General features: G+C 36.5%; 1 protein-coding gene across 1 annotated transcript in view; it reads left to right on the top strand.

Annotated features, from left to right (window-relative positions):
• Lrriq1 (leucine rich repeats and IQ motif containing 1) overlaps window positions 1-25,197 on the top strand; it is a 140,471-nt gene that overhangs the window by 103,637 nt on the left and 11,637 nt on the right. The window lies entirely within an intron of this gene.

Genomic DNA, 25,197 nt, shown 5'->3' with positions numbered 1-25,197 from the left:
GTTCTACATCACTAAAATTCTGTATTTTCCCACAAAACTCCCCTTTGAGTGTTTGAGAATATGGAAACAAATGATATTTCACTATGTTATTAATATACCAGCTGCAAAAATAACACAGAATTTTGTTTTCTCTTGTGAATAACTTTTGGAAAATAAGGAAAAAATTTAAAATACAATTTTCCCTTATTTGGTCTCAGAGGAATTTGTAAGTTTCCTTTAAATTCGTTCTGATATTAAATTATGAGCATGGCAGAGTGCAGTAAACATTCGAGCCATAGGGAATTATGTATGAGCTGGTCAAAACCCACATATCCCATAATGCATTCTTTCTATGGTAATTGCTTTCTGAAAAAAAATGGCTTTTTCCTCACAGTTTGGAAAATAAGTGCAGCTGTGACTACTACAGCTTTGTATGCAGAAAACTATTAAAAGCCAGAATATTTTAGCTGAGCACAGTACTGATTTCCTCTTAAGGGAGGACAAGAGGTTGTTTTTCCCTTTGAAATATATGGTCTCCATGTAGTTTGTTTTATATATTAGGAAAATAACTTGTTTAGTTACAACACAAACCTGCCTTGTAGGGTATTCACATACCTTTCCTCTCAACTTTACTGGAATAGAATGATGAAATGAACCAATAAACCAATAAAAATTTAATGATGTTCATGCTTAGTATTTTATAGGTAAAGCCCTTTGGCTCCCACTTAGCAAACTTCTGTCTTCTTGTGTATTCACATGTATATGGGTCTCCGTGTGTATGTAGTACAACAGATATACCCCTCTGTCGGGTTTCACCTCCTCCTTGAAGGCATGGACTCTTTGAATCTGGAGTCCTAGTTTTAGAGCTAGGCTAAAAGATAGCAAGTTCCCCCAATCCTCATGACTCTACCTTCATCAAACCTGGGATTAAAAGTGGGCATGGATTCCTGTTCTATAAGGCTCTGGTCTGAACTATAGTCCTCATGACTGCACAGAAAGACTCTTAACTACTTAACCATTTGTCTCTACAGTCTCAAATTTGATTCCATTTATTTTGATGAATTCATTTTACGGATTTCTTTGGCAACAGTAGAAGTATAATTACTACTTTTGGGGATATGCTTGTTTTTATAAACATGAATTTATAGAATTTTATTACTATAACAATTTTAATTTACATGCCTATGTCTATTATTTAAATATATGCATATTATGGATTAGTACAATGTTGTTCCCAGAAAACTGCCATTTTCTATAGCAGAGAGAAACTCCTGAAATTAAAACATGGCTAAGCAAATTAACTGCCTTTTTCTTGAAAAAGAAAAGATAAAGTACACTAGAAAATGGAAAGATATCCCATACTTATGGGTTGGTAGAATTGATATTCTAAAAATGAACATTTTACCAAAAGCTATACAGAAGGTAAATAAATCCCAATCAAAATCCTCATTGCATTCTTCACAGAAGGAGAAAATACTGTTCTAAAACTACAGTGGAACCAGAAAAACCCCTAGGTAGTCAAAACTATTCGAAAAGAAAAGAAAGGATCCTAGAGAAATCACCATTCCAGGTCTCAAAATATATTACAGAACCATAGTAATAAAAATAATATGGCTTTCCAAACAAAATGTAACAAAATCAAAGACCCAAATATGAGCACAGTAACTTCAGAACTTTTATATTTAAAGAAGATTCCAGAAATGATAAAGAAAAGAAAACATCTTCAACAAATGGTCCCAGGGAAACAGAAAAATCACATACAGAAAAAGTCATTATACCCTCATATCTGCCACTTTATACAAAACCAACCCCAATTGGTTAAAAGAGCTAACCATAAAAGCTGAAACACTAAAACTTTTAGAGAAGAGCATAGGCACCACGCTACATGATAGAGGTATAGGAAAAGGCTTTCTGAATATGACTCCACATTCACCCAAGAGAATCTTCATGAATCTATAAGTTTCTGTAAAGCTAGAGGAGCAGTTAGTTGAATGACAGGAAAGTCCAGAGAGTGGGAGAGAATCTTAGGCAGCTGTTGATCTAACAGACACTCATTATCCAGAATATATAAGGAACTCAGTCTGTAAGGGAGAATCGGGGAGGGGAGGGCAGGATAGATAAGGGAAGAGGAGTGAGTGGGAGGGAAGGAAAAATATACCTATTCAAAACAATGTTCCTAGAACCAAAGCAAGAACATTCTCAAAAGAAGAAAAAAAGAAATAAAATACAACAGTCTATTTTTAATGAAACTCAAATGGCTTTATATTTTTGCCTCCACAGTAAGCAAAATATGTTTCCTGTTTATGAAATTATAAAGTGCAAAATTATGTCCAGCCACACAGTTCAGTTCTATATCTGCCATACCAATCAATATTAAATTTAGGCCATTCAAAAATGTCTAATACTATAATGATATACTTTTTTAATGATATACTTTTAAATTGTGGAAAATATTAGAAGGCACCCTCAGGTGCTATATCTACCACATAGATTGATAATTTCCTGGCATGTAATCTCTTGATTTTAGGGAATATAATAATATGTATAACCAAGGGCCTCAAAATGCTGAGAAATGGAAACATTAATGTGCTGAAATACTCCTGACAAAAGATATGAATTTTGTGTTTTAGAAAAGTTAATTTGAACACAAAAACATAGAAAGTTTTGAAGGAAAAGTCTTCTTTGAAAGGGCTGATGCATTTCATTTTGAACAGTTAAAACTCTTAAAATATATTTTGGAAAGAAACGTAAATTAAGAATGTAACTTTTTAAACAAGTTTAATATATATACAATGTGAGTCTAATCATGTCACACATATGCGGTTGATATGTATAGATATTTCTGTAAAAATAAATTATAACATATGAAAAAGACACCATAAATAATAGTCAATAGGAACAAATGACATCAAAAATATACAAATATAATTATAACTACAAATTATATATAGACACAGATAATAATAGCATAACGTTACATTAAGGAGTAAACAGTTTCTTAGAAATATCTATCCATGAAATAATATGTGCCCACAGGTTGAGAACCACTGCTCTAGTTATAACTTCACAAAAGACAGCGGAAGAAAGGAATTTGTAAATTTGTGAGAAGCCATATCCAAAATCCACTACAAAGGGATGAATGTCAACGAGGTAAAAATATAGAGAGGGATGTAAAGATGGTCTAAATCACTAGTTCTGAACCTGTGGGTCAACACCCCTGTAGGAGATCTAGTGACCTTTCACAGGGGTTGCCTAAGACCATCCACAAAACACCCATATTTACATTACAATTCATAACAGTAGCAAAATTACAACTATGAAGTAGTAATGAAAATAATTTTATGGTTGGGGCTCATCACAGCATGAGGGATTCTATTAAAAGGTCATGGCCTTAAGAAGATTGAGAACCACTAGTTTAAATTTTGGCTCATTAGAATTCTAGGAAAAGAAGACACAAAGAAAAATTATCAACTGAAAATTATCCTACATACATGAAAAAATCCATAGTACTGAATCTTAACCATGATGTGTTTGAAAAGAAATCTATAACTTTCATCAATTGTACTTTAATAGAGTAGAATATTTAAGAAATAAATTTTATAGCCTGAATTATCAGGGTAAGTCTTCAAGATGTGTTTGTTTCCTGTTTAATAACTGGTGAAGTTGTAATTAAAGTGCTAACAGATTTTCACCTTTAAATAAGATGCAGTGGAAATAAAAGTTGATGTATTAAAATCAATAGGAGAAAGAAACTGATAAAATTGACAGTAACCAGAAAGTTGATGAAGGAAACCGGAAGTATAACTACCTAGATGGAATGCTGGATTGTTGAAATACCTTTCCAGCATTAGAATTTTTCATGTAAAATATTCTAAATTCCCTAGCTGACCTTTGTTAAATAAAAATAATTTAAAATTGGTAAGTTAAGGATGTTGTTGATGTTGTTGTTGTTGGTGGTGATTTTGTTTTGTTTTGGGTGTTTGCTTATTTGCAAAAAAAAAAAAAAAATAGCCCCAGATGAAAGATCACAAATACAAGAAAATTATGTCAGTTAATATTTTAAAGTATATGAAATGTGTGTAGATATCACATTAAGACATAAAACCAAGATAACTTTCTATGGATTAATATGAACAAGAGGGAGTGTGCATGTGAATTCTAACCCTCCACTGGTATTCTCCATCTGTACTCATTCTGAGGTTTCTGCCCTCAGTAATCTGTTGGGTGTGTCTCTGATGGGCTTGTCTCTGTTGCCTGTGTGTGCTGTCTGTTGTGCCTCTCCCTAACAAAGGGCTTTCCTCTGTATTTATTAAAGAACACAGAAAACATTGTTTAGGAAAGAAATGTGAGGTTCTTTACAGAAATGTTGAACAGAATTTTACAAGCAAGAAGTAACTTTACTGGCACCAGCTGACTTTGGATAGCACTCATCCTGTAAACATACTATCGAGCAATACCCACATGTTAGAAGCATTTATGGTGAGTGTTTTATAGTACAATTAAGCAAAAATTAATAATTTGGATAATGGCATCATGAAATAACATTAATGTAAAGTATAGAGATAAATTAATTTTCAGTCAGCTGGAGAAAAATTGAGCCTTACATTATTACATTAATTATATTTTATATTCCAACTAATGCTATCTTTTTGTTCAACTAAAGTCTACTTTACCAAATTTACTTAGTGTTTTTTGTGGTATTTAAAAAATTGTGCTAACAAAAATAAGTTTTTGTTATTCTCTAAGAAAAGGGAAAATTAGAACTGAGCTTGGTAGCAAAGAACTTTAACCCAGAACACGATGAATAGAAATCACAAACTGTTGATAAAGTCACATCTATCAGTCATGTTAAGTCATGTTAACCAGGTTTTTTTTCTGCTTTGACAAAATACTTGAGAATATCACCTTAAAGGAAGAAAATTTGAGTCACAATTTCTGTGTTTTGGGTCAGTGACTCCTGCGGTCTGTTTGTGCAGCCCAAGGAAGGTTCGTGCTCATGATGGGTATAAATGTGAGATGATGATTTTTGTTTTTTAAGGCGAAAAGTTAGGTGTAGTTCTGGGTTTACTACTTTCTTCAAAAGCACATTCCTACTGATTTAATTCCCTTTAACTTCTACCTTCTAAGGATGCCACTGGCATCCACAGTATTAGGAGCTTGGCCAGAATCTGAAAATTTAAGGACATTTCAAACAATAGCACCATTTTGCGGGGAGATACAACATAGTTGCAAGTGATTCACTTGGGTTAGGTTATGTAATCTAAATACTAGGAAATTATTTCTGTTAGTAGAATTTTTAAAAAATAACACAAAAACCTACTAAGTAAATTTAATAAAATAGACTTTAGTTGAGAAAAAGATAGCATTAGTTGGAATATAAATTTTCGCCATAGTTCCAGCATTGAAAGCTGCTCATATTATTTGGGGAGGTTTTGCATATCAAAGTAAAAACAGGGATGTGAAGATTATGCTTGGACTGTTCCCATTTCTCCTCTCTTTCTCTCCTTATTGGCAGAGCCACACCTGCAAAGGCTTCTAGAGTCATGAATTTTGCCCAAGCAGGTGGGCATGTGATTAGACTCAACCCTTGATGTCAAGAATAAATTTTTCTGTCCTTAATTATTTATGCCAGGAGCTTTGTCAGGGAAACAAGAAAAGTAACCAATATGGAAAATACATTATTAGAATGGAGTCATTGCCATGATTAAGTATGACTGTGTGCTTCTTAAATGCTTAGAACTGATTTGTGATGGGGATTTGGAGGATCTTGGAAACACAGGGAAAAAAAATACAAAAATTCTGTAAGCTCAGCTGAATTTTTAATTCTGCTAGTAGTTCCAGACACCAGAATGCAAAGAAGAATTCAGACAACAAACCCTGTGGTCCTGAGGCTACATATGGGAATAAATACATTATGTAAAATTTGCTAGACCCATTCACTACATATGATATCACAAAAAAGTGTCTACATCTTGTTGATTTTATCAGAAATTGGAGGACTTAGTATTAGGTGATGAGCTACCTTGACAGAGAAAAGTTCACTCTTCAGGCTGTAGCATACTTAGTACCATTTTTAGGACTGTTTACTGGAGGTTAAAACCTCAGAAAGACTGAAAACTTGGTGTGCTAATTAAAGTACATTAGGCTAAAGAACACATGACTGACTAAGAGATCAGTGTCGTGAGGAAGTCAATTTTTTAGAAAGAGGAAACATCAGAGAAAGGAACTTGTAAGGGTGGAGGAGGATCATTGAAAAGGAATAAGAATTATGACAAAATTTATGTGTGAAAATTATATAATAAAATCTATCACTTTGCATGATAAACTTAAAAATTAATTAAAAACCCTTATATGTAATACATGAGAGTTGATGACATAGTATTTTAATGGAAAGTTAAGACAATAATGGAAAAATACAACCTATTTCTTGAGGACATCTCATGAATGAATAAAACACTCATCTGAAGCTCCAGAGTATGAAAAATAATTTATTTAATAGCCTTACCTTTGAGAAGCAATAATTTCTGAGGCACAATTCTGGCACGTAGCATCAAAATTATTTATTTGTTTCCACTAAATACTTTACATTGTGTTCAACCCTACAGTCATTCAGAGGCTACTGCATTCCTGGTCCAAATAACCTGATTAATGCTTGATCATATAGTACATCTTGATATTACTTCCACAACTTAAATACAAATAAATATGGTAAAGGCAAAAAATGTAAGAAGTACAAGTTTTTGGATACTTGGGCCAAATATTCAGAAGGAAACCTAACAGCCAAAGCAACCTATGACAAGGTAGTGTAGCTGCCTAGTCTTTCCTCCCTTTGGTTCCTAGTGCAACATGAAGTGACTCAGGTCCTCTGTAATGTACCCCAGCCCAATGAGATTCTATCAAAAGTATGGATACAAGTGACTATGAACTAAACTCAGTGATACTATGGGTTAAAATAAATCATCCCACCTTCGTGATGTAAAATCATGTATTTGTCAAGACGAGGAAGAAAATAGATAATACATTCCTAATACACTTAATTTTATATGAACTAGTATAACACACAGTACTAATATAAGGCAAAAATTAAAGTTGGAACAAGAAGAATTTCCAACAATTATATTAAGAAATTTTGATGGTGTTTCTTTCACTAACTTATAGAATATTCAAAAGAATCACTAAGGATATGATCTGATGAACATATTTAATAAATTATGATTGGAGATCTTACATAGGACCCTGACTGACTGGAAACATGTTATATGAAGAACAAAAGGATGTTTACCAAACCTGAACTCTTACCGGCTTTATAATGAGGACTGAAAATTGGTAAAAATGAAACACTTGCACCGTGCAGTTCCGGAAAGTAATGCTATTAAATTGTAAATAAATAACACTAAGCTAACTAAAATGATGAAACCTTGCTCATAAATTTAAAAGATGCTAGAAACTGCAAATAAATGACAATGATCGTTTTAAAAGCAATGATGCAGTGTAAAACCACTGCATATTTTAGGATCGGTGCTCAATAAGAAAAAAAAACTACACTGTTTTGAACCAATAAAGCCAAATTAAGTTTAAAAACACTAATATATTGAATAGATATTGGCAAGTTTTCTTCATGGGAAAATTACACAGTCTTGTGGGTGGATCATGCATGGAATAACAGATGTTACAGTTGCTTTATGTCAATGAGTGTGAAAAATATTGGAAGAAAAAACCCTCAGAAAATCTTACCCAAGTTTGAGAGTTAACTATATGTCTATATAAATATACAGTTTGGAAAAAAAATCTTACAATTTTTTTTGAGTTAATGTCTCCCTGCATAGCCCTGACTGACCTGGAACTCACTAATTTGAACATAGTCTCTCCTTCCCTTAGCTCCTCACATGACCACCCTCTCCACCCATCCTTCCATTCCTACCCAACTCTGAGTTTTCCTCTTCTCTGCAGCCCTCATCAGGCCCAGTTTGTGTTGCACAACTAGTCTTTCGACTTGGCCTTCACATACGGTATCTGGTAGACCTATGCAGGGGTGACATCACTGAAGAAAAATGTATTCTTCCTCTCCCACAAGCCATCAAATGCCAATAGATCCTCAGTTGGAGATGGGGTGGGCTTTCATCCCCACCTTCCTTCCTGTGTGCTGGGATTTTTTTTTTTCTGGCTTGTGCTTCACAACTCTTTTTTATGTAGTCAAAGTCTCTGTGTATTCGTATGTACAACTGTACATTGTTTCCAAAAACTACAATTTTCTGCATATTATCTAACCCCAAGCTCTTACAGACTTTCTACTCTTATTCTTAAAACTTCTCTGGGCCTTAATAGGGTATGTATTAATTTTCTGAAATTGACTTAAAGGTGTAGATTTTTATTCAATCTAAACTATAAACTTGGCAAATAGTTTATATTTTGAGTGGAAACTTGAGTACATAAGTAAAGAAAATACACTCTGAAGAGATTAAGTTCCTCTCATACATGTAACCTGCAATCTATCCCAACTTGCAGAATTGCAGAATTGTCCATGCGTCCAACAGCAGTGGTATGCATAAACTATACCAAAGTAATTGGAGCTGGAGAGATGGCTCAGTGGTTAAGAGCACTGACTGCTCTTCCAAAGGACCTGGGCTCAATTTCCCAGCACCCTCATGGCAGTTTACTAACTGTCTTTTAGCTTTGGTTCCTGGGTACTGGACACCCTCATACAGACATACTTGTAGAAAAAATAGCAATACATGTAAAATGAAAATAATTAAAACAATTAGCGTGAGCTCCAGAACAGCCATGCCTACACAGAGAAACCCTGTCTCCAAAAAATGTGAGTAATTATATTTGTTTTTTTCAGTGACTAGTATTCACTGAGTCTCTGGTAAATAACATGTGAACTTCTTGACAAACACATGGCGTTGCATCTACTGCTAATATCCAATTGATAACTGAGGAAACAATTCCCAGGAATATAAAAACCTTGATCAAAGTGATAGTTGATTCAGCTTGTTGGTGTCTCACGTACCGCTGTCCATTCCTAACCACACAGAGGACTGCTCTTTGGAAGCTGGATCTGTTAAACACTTTTTTTAAAATCAATAAATGAATACTGGAAATAATTTGGTTTTCTTATGTAATTATAATATGTGATTAAAATGCTTTTTGCAAAAAATATTTACAGAATCTTGCTATTTATGTCTAGATCAAGAGCAAATAAAAGGGGAGGGACTAGAGAGATTGCTGAGAATTTAGAACGGCTTGGTACTCTTGCAGAGAAACAGTTCAGTTCCCAGCACCCACCTTATATGGTTCATAAGCACCTAGCTCCAGAAGATCTGATACCCTCTTCTGGCTTCTCTGGACACCTGCACTGGTGCAGACAAATACACATAATTTTTTATAAAAAAATTAATCTTTTAAGAATAGCAAACACTATGCTGCCTAAATACTTAGGAGTTAAGCATTAAAAAGTAAATCAAGAAAATTAGTATTATATACTTTAGTATAGTCATTATAGTTAAAAGGTTTTACTTTCTTCAGATTTTTAAAAAATACCAATCCAACTTTCCACTTCCTCCCCTTCTCCCATTCCCTCCACATACCCCCCATCCAATCCTCAGAGAGGATAAGGCACATTGTTTTGTGGAAGATTCAAGGCCCTTCCTACTATATCTAGGCTTATCAACTTATACATCCAGAGAGAACTGTATCCCCAAAAGCCAGTACATGCAGTAGGGATAAATCGTAGTGCCACTGCCAGTGAGCCCTCAGTCTGCTCCAGCAATTCAACTGCCAACTGCATTCAAAGGGACTAGTTTGATCCTATGCTTTTTCCTTTCCAGTTTGGTTGGCATTGGTGAACTCCTATTAGCTCAAGTAAACTGTTTCAGTGGGTGAACCCATCATGGTCTTGACCTCTTTGCTCATATTCTCATTCTTTTCACTCTTCAACTGGACTTTGGCAGCTCAGTCCAGTGCTCCGATGCAGATCTCTGCCTCTGTTTCCATCAGTTGCTGGATGAAAGTTCTATGGTGATGTTTAAGATATTCATCAGTCTGACTACAGGGCAAGTCACTATCAGGCTCCCTCACTCTATTGTTTGGGGTCTTAGCCAGGGTCATCCTTGTGGATTCCTGGGAATTTCTTTAGCCCCAGGTTTCTGTTAACCCTATAATGATTCCCTCAATCAAGATGTCTCTTTCCTTACTCTCCTCTCTGTCCTTCCTCCATTATGACTATCCCATTCCCACAAGTTTTCCTAAGCCCTCACCTTCTCCCATCATCTTCCTCTTCTACCCTCTCTTTTCCTCCCACCCCATGCTTCCAATTTTATCAGGTGATCTTGTCTGTTTCCAATTTCCAGGTGGATCTATATATATTCTTTGGGTTCACCTTATTACTTAGCATCTCTAGGATCATGAACTATAGGCTCAATTTCCTCTCAATATAGCTAGTATCCACTTATGAGTGAGTACATACCATATTCATCTTTTTGAGTCTGGGTTATCTCACTCACGATAGTGTTTTCTAATTCCATCCATTTGCATGCAAAATTCAAAATGCCATTGTTTTTACCACTGAGTAGTATTCTAATGTATAAATGTGCCACAGTTTCTTTATCCATGCTTCAGTTGAGGGGGACCTAGGTTGTTTTCAGGTTCTGGGTATTACAAATAATGCTGCTATGAACATAGTTGAACAAATGCTTTTGTAGTATGATTGAGCATCTTTTGGGTAGATTCCCAAGAGTGGTGTTGCTGGATCCTGAGGTAGGTTGATTCCCAGTTTTCTGAGAAACTGCCCCACTGATTACCAAAGTGGTTGCACAAGTTTGCATTCCCACCAGCGAGGGATGAGTGTTCCCCTTGCTCCACATCCTCTCCAGCATAAGCTATCATTAGTGTTTTTTATCTTTGCCATTCTGATAGTAAGATGGTATTTCAGAGTTGTTTTGATTTGCATTTCCCTGATAGCTAAGGATATTTAACATTTCCTTAAATATCTTTTGGCCATTTGAGATTCTTCTGTAGCAAGAAGTCCACCAATTCGTCCCAGCCACCTAGAACCGAAATAACCACACAAAAACTATATTATTTAAAACACTGCTTGGCTGATTAGCTCTAACTTCTTATTGACTAACTCTTACATATTAATTTAACCCATTTCTATTAATCTGTGTATTGCCACATGGCTGTGGCTTACTTGCTAAAGTTCCTTCTGGCTCCAGCGGGGCTACATGGCTTCTACCTGACTCTGCCTCCTTTCTCCCAGCATGCTATATAGTTCTCCCCAACACTGCCTACCTAAGGGCTGTCCTATCAACAGGGCAAGGCAGCTTTTTTTATTCATTAATGGTAATCACAGCATACAGAGGAAAATACCACATCATTATTCCATTGAGAATTCCCTGTTTAGCTTAGTGCCACCATTTTTATTTGGGTTATTTAGAATTTTACTGTCTAATTTCTTGAGTTCTTTATACATTTTGGAGATCAGTCCTTTGATTTGGGGTTGGTGAAGATCTTTTCCCATTCAATAGGCTGCCTTTTTGTCTTATTGATTGTGTCCTTTGCTTTACAGAAGCTTCTCAGTTTCAGGAGGTCCCATTTATTTAATGTGGCTCTCAGTGTCTGTGCTACTGGGGTTATATTTAGGAAGTGATCTCCTGTGCCCATGCATTGTAGACTACTTCCCACTTTCTCTTCTTCAGTGTTGTCAGATTTATATCGAGGTCTTTACTCCATTTAGACTTGAGTTCTGTGTATGGAGATAGATATGGATCTATTTTAATTCTTCTACATGTTGACATCAAGTTATGCCAGCACCATTTTGGAAGATACTTTCTTTTTTTCATATATAATTTTAGCTTCTTTGTCAAAAATCAGGTGGTCAAAGGTGTATGGATTAATATCCAGGTCTTGGATTCCATTGGTCACCCTCTGTTTTTATGCCAACACCAAGCTGTTTCAATTACTGTAGCTCCATATGATCATTTCATTAGATGCTGAAGAAGCATTTGACAAGATCCAACACCCCTTCATGATAAAGGTCTTGGAGAAATTAGGGATACAAGGATCATATCTAAATATAATAAAAGCAATACACAACAAGCCGATAGCCAACATCAAATTAATTGGAGAGATATGCATAGTGATGCCACTAAAATCAGAAACAAGAAAAGGCTGACCCCTCTCTCCATATCTGTTCAACATAGTTCTTGAAGTTCTAGCAATAGCAATAAAACAACAAAAGGCGATCAAGGGGATTAAAATTGAAAAGGAAGAAGTCAAACTTTTGTTATTTGCAGATGATATCATAGTGTATGTGTATAATAAAGTCTTGCTACCTGAAGTAATTTGCCTTTTTACTAATAATATAATAAGAATAAAACTATCTTCCTGAAGTACATGCAGAAAAATAATCTCTTCATATTCTTCAGGCTACATCTATTTAATGTGTGAAATAATGAAATTTTCATTTTTTTTGTTTATAATGCAAGCAATATTTTAAGATATGTGTAGTATTTCATATGACTGTTTTCAATAACAAGAATATCTGTGTTAATTTGTAAATCATACAAATCATTGTTATATAAAATTATAAAGAAAAACTAAAATATAATAGGCATAATGAGAAGATAATTATGATTGTGTATATATGTGCACTAGATTAATATTTCTATTCCATTGTTATATAATATTTTATGATTACAAAGACATCAAGAAAATTTCAATAGCTTATTTAGAGCTCCTAGCTTTAATGAATTATAATACCACTTATTATTTTCCATTGAAATAAAACAGATAAAGAATTGTCATAAGTTTGGATATCAATTAATAAATACATATATGAATGAGCATAATTATAGGTGTCTTTTACCAAAGGAAAGAATCTGTATACATATTTATATGAAAATCAGGAGAATAAACTATAAGATGGAAATTTTAATAAAAAAATAAGAAATAAAAAATAAGAAAAAAGAAATATCCAATATTAAGCAGTCAGCTTTAAAAAATAGCTATAAGTGACATTTTATAGGATGAGATTACATTTATGTATTTAAGAATATTTCTATGCATATGGCAGTCCACTGAAAGGCAGTATGTTTCTTAGTAACATTGTACATATTGAGAAAGTTATATTTGGACACATATATGTGTGTACATATACAAATATTCATATAACAATAATTAATAAAAATACAGGAATTTGAAAGAAAAAAGAATAAACTATAAACATAAGTTTTCAAAAGTACTTATTTGGTCAATACGACTCTATTATTCTGAAAACCAAACTAATTACGTCATTATTCCTGATTATTCTTTTGGGTGGGCCCTAGTTTGGATGACCCACCATATTAACACTCCCTGAGGGAATCGAGGTTAGACAGAGGAATATTTTTCATGGATAATTAAATCAAAAGAGTGAAACAGGAGAGAATCATGTCGATGGAATCTCCTTCATGGTTATTACTCAGCAATTGCTAAAAATTATTTGAAATAACTTAAAATCAATTAGGACCATACACCCTTCTTATCTCTTGGAAATTGATTTTTCTCTATAAAAGACACCTGAGAACCTTTACATATTATGAAAGAAAATATATTTTTTTAAAAAATATCTGTTGAAGATTTATATTTTTTTCCTATGGAGCACTTCCTGGAGTAACGTCCAGGAAGCTGTTCTCCTTTCCTCTGTGGTTACCTCTGAAGTCTTCCTTCCTTCCAGTAAGGCCACGGAACTTTAACCCCTATGTGTACTCTCCCCTGCAAGATGGGTTAGGTCTGCCCTGTGCTACGCAAGGCAATGTTAAACCACACAAAATGGAATTTATTTTCTTTGAAAATTGTAACAATGTGGATAGAAATACATACATTACAAAATACCTCATCTTAGGGATACTATAGTTATTCATTTTATATTAGTATATTCGCTGTAAGAAGAAGAAAAGAAGCAGAGGGATGGTAAATCAATTGTGAATCACTCCATGGACTGTAAGTGACAAGCCAGCTTACTCTATGCAGGTGACTTTCTTACAGGTACAAAGAGAGATGAAGTAGAACTCAAAAAACACCACCTAAAATAGTTTCAAAATAAATTCATTATATGTCACAACTCTGTTCATAGCTAATGAAGTATTGTGGCAGATTCATAGGAAAATATGGAAGCCCTGTGGCTAAAGGGTAGGTCTAAAACTGTGTCTTGTTGACTCTTTTGATAGTATTGCTTAGAAATAAACACACCCCACAGAGGAGGCAGGGCCAGTGTGACTTTTGCCTCCAGGCTTCAGATGCCTCAGCAGACCACTGCCATCTATATCTGAGCAGTTTGTCCTAAATTTTTGTTATTATTTTTATTAAGAAATACAACAGTGAAATATTTATTTTAATCACTGAAGATCTTGGTGCGCCTTTTAAATTTTCATGTTAGGAAAATGTCTTTTTGTCTGTCTTCCTTACCTTAATCTAGTCCCAGGCAGGATTTTAGATGTTCATGTAGACGTGATCTAAACCATCTAAGATTTTTTTTTCTCAATTTTTTTATGACTGTCAGAGAAGAATATATAGAAGTAGCTTCAAAAATTCACTATACACACATAAGTAAAGAGGCACAGGTCAGAAGAACACAATGTCAACAATATGATATGTTTTGGGCGAACTAGATAGTCTGGGTTTTTATAATTGAATAATAAACACTTTGTTGAAGGATTTGTTCTGTAACTCACCACCTCAAGCAATTATATTTTTTAAAAAATCTTTAAAATATCAAATACTTTAGATACATAGCTCCATAATTATCTTTATCTGTTTACTTATTATTTATTTATTTTTGCTCTCATAAAAGTCTTTTATGCTCCTTGTGTGCCTCCAAGCAGCTCAGTTTTGAGGGTTAGTTCAAATGTCAGAAACTCACAAGTATTTTTCATTCTATTTTTTAAAAATCTGTTTGGCCATAAAAATTGAATGAATTGAGTAAAGGAATGATTAATGCTGTACTTAGCCTTTGACCTTACATATACAGTTTTGGCTGCCCTCCCAAAGTTTCTGTCTTTAATCTTTTTACCAACAATCCTGGTCTTGATTCATGAAGTCATTTTTTTCCCCTTAGTGATCCAGCGCATGTATACGTCTGTGCGTCTTTAGAGAACAGTGATGTTGCTGTCACATTCAAATGGCTCTGGGAAAGTTACTGGTTTCCTGCCAGTGCCCTCCGCTTTCCAGGGGCAGATTGGCCTGGTTAAGGAAGAAGCCGTAAACAGCCTATCAACAAGTATTTATACAGATGTTAATGAAACTCAAATTCTCTTGGCCAAATTCCACTTTTGGGGTATCCTTTATTTGTGAGGTATGAGGTAATAATTTCTTTACTAAACACAGCCAAACCACTGATACTTTATAGAGCAATTTTTAGTATTTCCAGACTGAGCTACATAGAGTCAACCATTTATCAAAGTGACTTAAAATATTTCACAGCACAGGGAGAAGCATTTTGTGTAGCCACAACAATGTCCTCCAAAAGCGTCCGGTAAACAAATGAACTCATCTCTGCTCATGAAACCAAGACTATTTCAAAATTATATTACGGAGAAAAGCCATTAGCGAAAAAGGAAACAGTCATGGGAAAGTTACCATGTGAATTAAAATATAACTACTTAGTTTATTTCTCTGTGCCCTAAATGATAATTGAATCTTAATTTCCCTCCATATAGGATATTATGCAGAAAATCTAGAAATTTGATTTATTTGAAGCATATGGATTTAATGAGCACCTTTTATTGCCTTTTATAAAGAAAAGAATAATATTTCCATGAATTTTTAAATTGCTTCATTTCTTTCGGTGAACCTCTCAGAAATAAAACTTCTCTCCCCTTGGCTTATGTATGCTGTGGACCTATGAAGAGGTTATCATTTTTGTTCTGTGTTTTGATTTGCTGATTTTAGTTGTCTTTTTATTATTATTATTTGGATATGATTCTGATTTTCAGAGTTAATGTACCTCCCTATTCTAGTAATTAAATTAATAGTGTTTAGACATATGCTATCTTCAATAACAGTGTTGTCTACTCTTTAAAAGCCTTTGCAGTATAGCTCTGCACTTTTTAAAGCTGTTTATTGATTCTCTGTGGATTTCACATCAAGCATCCCAATCCCACTCATCTCCATGTCCCCTTGCTTTCTCCCTCTGCCCTTGCAAACTCCCCCGCAAAACAAAACGAAGTTTAAAAGTAAAATCAAATAAACAAACAAAAAAAAATTGATGTGGAAGGTGTAGTGTGGGCCAGTGACTCACACAGTGTAGCCTTTAGTCCATATATCTTTAATTGTAACTGTTCGTTGCAAAGAGGCATTGATCTGATTGGAGGACTCTAGCTTCTGCTACACTATCGATAACGGGCTCTCACTGGGACTCCTCTTGCATATCTTGGTGTTGCCCAGTGTCATAGAGATTCTGTAGCTTTGTATCTGCAGGTCCAGTCACTTCACATTCTCCAGTAGATCATAGATTCGGTGGATGCCGGCGTGCGCTAACTCAGAGCCCTAGTTCTGGGTCTGGGTAGTAGCTGGGTTGGTCAGCCACCATCTTTCCACCGCCACTGGGGCAAGCTCTCCAACACTGCCCCAGCTAGCTCACCCAATGTAGCAGGCAGTAAGGAGTTGGCTCAGTTCTTCTGCTCTCACGCCCTGGGGTCCAGCTCACCCACACTCACACTCATACCCCCGGGGCCAGCTCTGCTGTTTTGCCCTGCTAGGTGGAAGGCCCACTATCCAGATTCCCGCAGTCAATGAGGGGAGGAAGCCCCTCTTCCATTCTCACGTCTCTGAGGCTAGAGGTGGGGTAGGAGGGAATAAATCCCTCACCCATGCCAGCACATGACATATGAGCTGAGGCCGTGCAGATGAGTCCACTTCACCCACCCACCCCCAACGAGGTGAGCATGCCTGGGAGATCCAGCCCCACTCTTACCTGCCATTGGTAGAGTGGACTAGAAAGAGAAGACCTTACCCCTTTCCCTGCCCCTTGCTGCCTGTGGTGGGTGGGAGAGCTGGTTCCCGAGGTCACGAGAGTGGAAGAATTGTCACTGCCCCTCAGCAGCAGAGGCACTTGGGAGAGCAGGCCCTGCACCTTGCCAGGGCAGCACAGGAGAGCTGGCCCTCTCAGTGGGGCTGCAGGTGAGCCAACTATAGGACATAAGAGCAGGAGAACTTACCCCACCCCACCTCATCTGCCATATAGTGGCATAGGCGAGGGGAAAAAAAGCCTCTGCCCCCAATCCCTTGCCACCTGTGGCAGCAGAGACAGAGCTGGCCCCTAGGTTACAAGAAGGGGAGAGCTGGTCCTGCCCCTCACTGGCTGCAGCACACCGGAAAGTGGGCCCTGCAACTCGACTGGTGCGCATTCTAGAGCTGACTATGTTGGCAGGGGCACAGGTGAGCTGGTGCTGCGGACCTGAGAGCAGGAGAGCCCCGCAATTTTTAAGCACAGAAAGAACAAGGGTGGCAACTGTTCCTTTTTCTCTGATACAAACTGCGTGGTGTCATATTATGCATTAGTATTATCAAGAGCTTGTTATAAGAGGCAAAACAGACAAAAGTGGGAAATTAAAATATGGCATAAGGAAAAGTGTCCTGAAGTTCTTATAGGGTCCTCTGACATGAGCCCCCTCACACTAGTTGCTTTTCTAGTTGTTGTATTGTTATACCTGACAGAGCAACACAACATGGAAAGATTTGTTTCGGTCCATGGCTTCAGTTCTTCATGGCATGGAAAATGTAGCAACATGTCAGGGATGTGCTTGTCAGATTTCTGTCAACTTGACCCAAGCTACAATCATCTGGGAAGAGGAAACCTCAATTGGAAAAAAAAAAAGCTGTCATATTATGGGCCAGTATACATTCCCTTACAAAACAGTTAATGTGGGAAGACCCTGCCCACTCTGAGTGGTGCCGCTCCTGAGCTGGAGGCCCCATGTTCTATAACGAAGTAGTCAGAACAAGTCATGTGAAGCAAGTCAGTAAGTCATCTATGGTCTCTCTCTGATTCAGTTTCTCTTTCCAGGTCCCTGCCCAGCTTGAGTTCCTGCCTTGACTTCCCACTATGATAAGCATGTGTATACCAAATAGATACTTTTCCTCCCCATATTGGTTTTGGTAAATGTTTCAGCACAGCAACGGAAGCCAAACTAGAACAAATTGGTACCACAGAACGAGATATTACTGAGATTGGCCTGATCAAGGATTTTCAAAGGTGGATTATAGAAGGGGTTTGAAGTTTGCAACTGGAAAGGCCATTGAGTGTTCAGAGTTTAATAAACTGTTGTAGGAATTTGGAAGATAATGCTGACAGAGATCCAGATGATGGAGGTTTGGCTTATGAATTCCCAGAAGGAAGCAAAGACTATCAGGGCTGTTCATGTGATATATTGGAATTAACAGCCTGTGGTTTCTGGTCAGTTGGGGCTGAAGAATCAGCTGTGATTAAGAGACAAGAACCACTGAAGTGAAACTTGGATTTACTGGGAAAATTGATGCTGGTTAGATAGGGCTGAGCTATTAGCCTTGATTAAGAAAGAATAGCATGATTTGACATGAACCCTTTGGGGGAAATTTTTCTCGGGGTCACCACAACAGAAGCTGTGGTCCAGAAGCCTGGAAGTAGAGAGGTTGCATCACATGGCCGGCAGCCAAGCTTGGTAATCTGTGAGAGCCTCCCACGTGTTACCGATTTGGGCAGCATGGAGGAACCATAGAGAGACAGCTACAGTCTGGCACTGTGTGTCTGGGTTGGAGTCCCTGAAGAGAGGTCAATGGTGAAAGTGGAACCTTAGTTGTAGTTGAGAGTCGCAGAATATTGGTGATACCAAGAAAGGAGGATGATCACTTGTGAATGCAGCAGCTGCAGAGCCAGCATGAGCCTAAGAGACAAGTTGCATGTAATGATAGTAGAACAGAGGATGAGATGCCCAAGGTCTTTAGAACCCAGAATATCACGTGTGAATTCCAGACATTGGACACTGACATTGAGCAATGAGCACTGTTTGAATTTGGTTTGCCTTTGATATAATTGTAACTGTGCCCTGGCTGTGTCCTCTTGAAAAAAGAATTATGTAACTTACTTTTTAACTTTTTTATGATTTCACAGGAGCCACAGTTGAGAGATATTGGACATTTGTTTTTCTAGACAGTGCTTCTCGGTGTAATAGCTTTGGCTGACCTGGAACTCACTTTGTAGACTAGACTAGTTTCAAACTCACTGAGATCCTCCTGTCTCTGTCTCCTGAGTGCTATGATTAAAAGTATATATCATCACATCCAGCTGAGATATTGGAATTTTAAAAGAGATGTTGGCTATTTTTTAGGTACTTTAACATGTTGAAAAAGTTTTAAAGGCTATGGGACTTTTAAAGTTATATTATGTTTTATCTTATGACTTTAAAATAATATTAATAGTGACATGTGTAAAGCTGACAAGATGTAAATTGTACTAATACCTCAATCAAATTGGCTGCAGGAAAACCCTAGGACATTTTAATATGAATGATTGATGAGTGAAGGCCCTGGCCACTATAGACCATCACACACACACACACACACACACACACACACACACACGCAAACAGATAGTCCAGCCTCCATGGTCTCAGATTCAGTTTCTGCCTCCAGAGCTCTGTTTTGGTTGAGTGCCTATCTTGGCTTCCCTCAATAATGGACAATGATATTTAAGCCAAATAAATGCTTTCCTGCCCAAGCTGGCTTGATTCAAGTTATAATCACACATGTTATATATCTTATCTTAGTGATATAACTAGGATGGGTCTCCTTTTGTCTCAGTGGATCAATAAGCAGAAAGTTAAGCCTGAACCAGTCTGGTCCAATCCTTCAAAGGCCCATCCCTCATGGCCTAAATCTACCTGATCATATCCCAATGCCTTCAGAGACTCCAAAAATAGAACTGCCAGCTAGGAATCAAATATTCAGACCATATTCAAATGCAAAAAACCTTTAAAAATACCAATATATAATCTAACTTAAGTATAAAATACATTGTTGAAAGTCAGGTAGTTTACTCTGAAGAATAGTTTTTATAAGCTGATACTTGAAAATTTGAAGTAGAAATACCATTATTGAAGAAAAAGCTTGCAGGTACAAAAAGCTGACTAAGTACAGTGTGTCTGGTGGATTAAGGTGGGAATATAAAATATGCCTCTCAATATCTAAAGCAAGACTTGTCTACTATCTAAATAAGAAACATTTGGGCCCTGGAGAAGTGGCTCACAGGTTAAGAGCACTGGTTGCTCTTTGAGAGGTCCTGAATTCAAATCCCAGCAATCACATGGTGATTCACAACCATCTATAATGAGATCTGGTGTCCTCTTGTGTTCTATGGGCATACATGCAGGCAGAACGCTGTATCCATAACAAATAAATTTAAAAAAAAACTTTGAATATTATCCGAAGGCAGTTGAGAAACAAGTTTCAATCGTGCATTGGAAGATGTATGGTGAGTTATCTAAGAGGCATGTTAGCTTTCATCACTGTGACGAACAATTCAGTCCAAAGGAGGAGAGACTTATTTCAGCTGCCAGAATCAGAGCTTGCAGTATATGGAGGTTGTTGTTTTACACCAAAGGGAAGGCAAAGCATCATAGTAGGGACAATGTCAAGAACAAAGCTGTTCACCTCCTGGTAGCTGAAATGTAGAGAGAGAACGAGAGACCAGGGACAAGCTATACCTTTCAGAGTCTCATCTTTTACTAACCTTGCCAGATAGGCCCACATCCCACAGTTTCTGCTACCTCCATTATCCATTTAACATTACACTATCTGTGGATTTATGATCAGTGAAGTTTGTGCCCTAGTGCCCAGTCCATTTTCATGGATGCTGCATGAGAGAACACATTTAACCTTTGGGGGCATTGCAGATTCAGACCATAACAAACACATTTTATCTCACAAGGGAAGAAAAATAGTGACTGAAGGATTTAAGTGGAAGTCAACATACAAGGCCGTATAGATAGAACAGAGATGGACTGCCAGGGAGGAGTATGATATGAGATCCAAAGGGCTAGCAAGAATTAAGCCCTCAAAGCAGATAGTGGTACATGGCTAAAGAGTTGAAGAAAACAGCCAAGTGTGAAGAAACCGAACCTGGAGGAAGCAAGACTTTTGAGGAGTAATATCCGAGACGTCTTGAAGTCTTCATTATTTTTCTATTGCAATAAAGAGACAACATGACCAAGAAAAGTTATAAAAGAAGGTATTTATTGGGATTTTTGTTTGCAGAAGTTTAGAGTCCATGGTCATCATGGTGAGAAACATGGCCCTGACAATCATGGCATCTGAGCAGTAGCTGAGATATTTTCATGACTAAGATGGAAGTTATTTATCCCTAGACCTCCAATTTGATAGCCCTATGAGGTAACAAACTCTCTGTGTATCTTCAATCATTATTAGATGCCAGCACATGCAATAAGGGCTATTTATGTGGAGCCCAACAAATCAACACCTAAAACATATATGAATATCCTGAAGGGAAGCAATAAAAATGCGTTTTCTATACTTTCTGAGAAAAGAGAACTGGACTTAGTAATTTGATGTAGTGGAGAAGTGATTAACAATAACAAATCAATATAAGAAAAGAAATTTTAAGTCTTATAATTGCTTGGGAACTGGTTGAATTATGTCTTACTCTATTTAGCCCAGGCTATCTTTAAATTCACACCGATCCTTTTATTGTAATCTCTAACATGATAGGAATATATGCGTAAGCCACCACACTCATCTTGCGTTCCGTATATAACATTTACAAATGATGTCTTTCCTTTCCTATACTAGGAACTGAAGCCCGGGCCGTGTGCATGCTAGGTAAGCTTTCTCCTACCGAAATAAATACCCAGTCCTTGAAACTTTTGGAACTACAATTTCAATTTACCAAAGCAAGATTTCATAAATTACAAAAAAAAATAGAAATTGACAAAATAAGACAAAGAATAAATAAAAGACTTTTGTTGGTGAAGAAAAAAAATCTCTGAACATGTATAGAATTTCTTTCTAGAGTCCTGCACTGCAGGCAGTTTGTTGAGTTCAGAGATGCAAGCCAGTAAGTCACAGTGGAAAACTGCATGTAGTTTGGATGATGGTTAAGATGTACACATATATGAAGCCTCGAAAGATGACCTTTTTTAAAAGATAACAGAAACTGAAAACAACAATGAGGAAAAAATATTTTTACCATTAATAACAGAGAAAAGATTTATACTTTGTTAAAATCATAAAGGAAGATGCTACATGATTTAGGTAGTTTCCAATTTAAAAGTATCAGAAACATTTTTTCACAATATATAATATTAAATTAGTAAATAACTATACAGGCTAATCTTGTTCACCTAGAAGTAAAGAGGTAAATAACAACCATAATTAGACAGTATTACCCAATTATCAATAGCTTTTTAGGTATTGAACGTGCCAATAGGAAGTGTGGGTGGGACACTAAACACTATATGCAAATATATACCAAGTATCCAAATATATATATAATTTTAGACATACTATCTCTAAATTCACTTGAAAATGAATTAAATGTGATAATAAAGACATAATCATCAAGGGACTAGAGATATATCTCTGAAGTTAAAGACATTTGGTGCTTTGGTAGAGGACCAAAATTTCATTCCCAACTTTCCCATGACAGCTCCAACTACTTGAAACTCCATTTCCATGGTTGCTGTTGCTCTGTAATGGTTTCCTAGGGCTTTGCATGCATATAATGCATACTTTTACATGCAAACAAAACACATATGATAAAAATAAATTTTAAAGTCTTCAAAGAATAAAAATCTAATCACCAGACAACTTGATATTTTATAATATAAATCAATAAAAACCATATTTATCATGAGATTTCTATTGCACATATTTTTGTTGCAACCAACTGGAATCAGAACATAAAGAATTCATATCATTCTAACAAAAGATGAAGGCAAAGCAAATTATTTTGTGGGTTAAAGAAACTTATCTTAAAATGTTACAGAGTAGCTGGCTATAGAACATGACATTTATTTTTCAGGTTTTCTCTTCATTAATATTTTTCTTCATAAATTGTCTTTATAAATGGCATAGCATTTTGTTATTGAGTCTGACAATTGCTTTAATTAAAATTGCTTAAAGACATGCTTTAAAGTAACCAGAGATTAACAAGAATCAAAGGAAGTCGCCTTTCTGAGGTTCAAAGCACAGAAAATAGGTGAAGCAGGATGCAAAGTAAAGGATTTACCCTCCTATAGGCAAAACGGTGCTTTCTTCGACACTGAAACGAGAGGCTTATGAAACACCATGACCTTAGTGCTGTAAAGTAATATAAGCCTCTGTTACTTTTCCAAACAAAGATGCTGAAGCTGGCCTTCTGTATGACTCAGAGTGAATTTTACTTTGGGTATTGTGCTCAGTGACAGGGTCATCTTGTGATGGTTTAGCTGGGATGGAATCACATCCCTCAGCTCTCAACTACTTTTGGGTTACAGTCAGCCGAGTTCGTGTTTTGCTTGTTCTGTTTCTTAATTGAGCTTCAGCCAATATATCAATCTGGGTTTTATTGATGGTCTCAATGAGTTGGTCCCTTACAATGAAAGATCTGATCTCTACACAGAAATTCATTAAAACTTTGAGTTCTCCTGTGAAACCAGTTAGTGTTATGAAGAACTGGAGAAATTTTCCAAGAGTATGTTAATAAGTGACTATGGGAGTAAATATCAGTATTAAAGAAACAGAAGGCCACAGATAATTCTAATCTAGACATGCTTATTATACCTGCATATTAACAACAGCTAAGGCTGAGCCTTAGCTCAGCTGATAATCATACTTACTGAAGTCTTATAGTTAATGTCACTAAACTGTACCTGGTGTGGCCAACCAAAACTGGTAGATCAGATCTCAGGATCGAGTTTATAGAGTAACTGTGACAACACATCTTCCTTTTGGGGAAGTCTGCTTTATACTTTCTCTATGTATCAAGTGCTTCTGCATATGAATTCAGCAGCCAGCCCGGGGTCTGTGAAGGAATCCCTTCTCCAGTTATAACTAATGAAGGGTTGACTTGAAATTGTTTGACAGAAGCTATGGATAGTTTAGAACCATGTGGTAGCATTAGAAGCGACAATAATTTAGACATTAGAGAAACAAGCATCTTCTTTTAGACTTTCCTAAATATTGGCTCTCGCTTCTTCTTGATTTGAAAACCAGAGTCATTTCACTGACCTTTACAGGAAAAAGAGATGTTAAGATGCCCATTCTCATCACATTCAGCATTATGCATGCTATAGTTTCTGTGTCCACAGAAACATATTCACTATGAGTTGAAAGACCTGCATCATTTTCCTAAGAGCATACACATATTATGATTACTAGTGAGAGAGTGCCTCAATTTAAGAAGTTGACATTCAAGCCGGGCGGTGGTGGCGCACGCCTTTAATCCCAGCACTCGGGAGGCAGAGGCAGGCGGATCTCTGTGAGTTTGAGGCCAGCCTGGTCTACAAGAGCTAGTTCCAGGACAGGCTCTAAAAAAGCTGCAGAGAAACCCTGTCTCAAAAAACCAAAAAAAAAAAAAAAAAAAGTTGAGAAGTTGACATTCAATTTCCTTTCATTTACTTACTTTTTAATATTTAAATGAATGATCTCAGTATCTTTCCCTGGCTGGCCTGACAATTTTCACATAACCCAGGTGAGCCTTGAACTTGCAAACTGGAGTCAGCACTTTCAAAGGCTGTGTTCACTGCTGCACCTGGAAAAGTTGGCATTTTTAACCATCAAATTTTTTAGTTTTATGTACTTGTGTGCTTAGTTGCCAAAAACTAACTTTAAAAACATGAAGTCCACAAACTTACAAAGCCAGCAAGCCCTTATCATTTATGAGGGTTCCACCAAAGAAGCAGTGTGGAGGAGCAAGCCCACGATGCTAAACAATGGTGCAAAGCAATGCTGTCATACGAATAATGTGTGACACTCACATGGCAGCAATGTTTGCACGGTTTTCTAAACACACCACACACACACACACACACACACACACACACACACACACACACACACCGAGAGAGAAAAACAGAGATTCGTATGATTTAACATCAAGATTGCTTTCAGCATGTTGTATACTCTTACACTTCCTTTGTGGTATGTGTTGAATGTGAGCTCACCTATGCCACAGCGTGTGGTATGTGAAGGTCAGCGAATAATTTGAGA

The sequence above is a fragment of the Arvicola amphibius genome, chromosome 17 (assembly GCF_903992535.2).
Source record: "Arvicola amphibius chromosome 17, mArvAmp1.2, whole genome shotgun sequence".
Lineage (NCBI taxonomy): Eukaryota > Metazoa > Chordata > Mammalia > Rodentia > Cricetidae > Arvicola > Arvicola amphibius.
The sequence above is the reverse complement of the archived record's forward strand: the minus strand, read 5'-3'. Positions and strand labels throughout refer to the sequence as shown.